This window comes from Silene latifolia, unplaced genomic scaffold (assembly GCF_048544455.1).
Source record: "Silene latifolia isolate original U9 population unplaced genomic scaffold, ASM4854445v1 scaffold_75, whole genome shotgun sequence".
Classification (NCBI taxonomy): Eukaryota; Viridiplantae; Streptophyta; class Magnoliopsida; order Caryophyllales; family Caryophyllaceae; genus Silene; species Silene latifolia.
Genome location: NW_027413661.1, coordinates 1,088,185 through 1,089,529, shown reverse-complemented (window position 1 = coordinate 1,089,529; position 1,345 = coordinate 1,088,185). Strand labels below are relative to the sequence as shown.

The 1,345-nt window shown below is 38.7% G+C and overlaps 1 non-coding gene across 1 annotated transcript; it reads right to left on the bottom strand.

Annotated features, from left to right (window-relative positions):
• Positions 1–1,021: 1,021 nt before the first annotated feature.
• LOC141640317 (small nucleolar RNA R71) lies at positions 1,022–1,128 on the bottom strand. The gene has a single exon (XR_012542949.1). It is a non-coding gene; the product is annotated as a small nucleolar RNA R71 (small nucleolar RNA).
• Positions 1,129–1,345: the final 217 nt, after the last annotated feature.

The window sequence follows — 1,345 nt, the reverse complement described above, 5'->3', positions numbered from 1 at the left end:
TATGAACCCATGACACCCTAGTGCTTTTAATCAATTGTTTACATCTCATTTTAATCATCTTTCTTGCTTTCATTACTTTATTTACATTGTTATTTAGTTTAGTTGATCTCCTACCTCAACCCAATTTGTGACACCCTTAGACACAACCATTTGCAATCGAAAATCCTACATCAATACCCGTCCCTTGGGATCCGACCTTTACTTACCTCTTTACTAAAAGTAGAGTAGTTTGTGAAGTTATAAATATTGTTTTGGTCTAGGTAACTCTTAACGACAAGTAAACGAAATCCATACACCGACCAAAATGGCGCCGTTGTCGGGGACGGTGTTAACTTGATTTGATTTTCCTTGATTGTTTTTTAGTTGTGTCTTTCTTTACCTTAGGGAAGTCAAACTCCTCAAGGTTTGTTCTAATTATTTTCAAGTTGTTTGATATTTTGAATGTCTAGGAGATCAAAAGGTAACTTGTTACCCATTGATCATGAAATTGAAAGAACTTTGACCAACAATAGAAGACTTGCTAGGAATACTTTGAGAGGTATTGGTGAGATTGTGGACATTCAACCAAATAACATTGAGTTCATCAAAGCTTTTGCAAGAGAAGGAGAGGATAACCCAACAAAAAATCAACCACAGAATCAACCCACAATGCCTAAATTCTCATCACATTCCGTACCAACCGAGGAGAACCTGCCAAATGCTACTCCCACACCAGAACATTTGACCGGTAATTTCATTGCAAAATCCGCATTTATACAACTAGTTGAGAGAAGTCAATTTGGGGGGGATGCCTAGTGAAGACCCTCATTCTCATATGGAGACTTTTTGTGACTATTGTGATGCGATTTCTCAAACCGGAGTTACTCAAAACCAAATTCGATGGGTCTTATTTCCTTTTTCTTTGATTGGTACCGCGAAACAATGGTTAAAGAGCCTTGGTAAGGCTACTCTTGGTATTGACTCTTGGAAGAAATTGGCACTTGCTTTCTACAAAAAGTTCTATCCTCCGGAAAAGACTAACATGTTGAGAGCCCAAATCACCGGGTTCAAACAAAGGGACGAAGAATCTTTGTATGAAGCTTGGGAGAGATTCAAGGATACTTGCCGATCTTGTCCACATCATGGACTTAGCGAGTGGTTCCTTGTACAACAATTTTGGAATGGTCTATATGAAGACTCCCGAAACATTCTCAATATGGGATCAAATGGTATGTTCACCGAAGTTGACGATAATCAAACATGGAACAAGATTGAGGAAATGGCAGTCCATAACTCACAATATAGTAGACCTCGTAAGGCTACTAGAGGAGGAGAGCTTGAAGTGGACTCTATTACTCAATTGGGT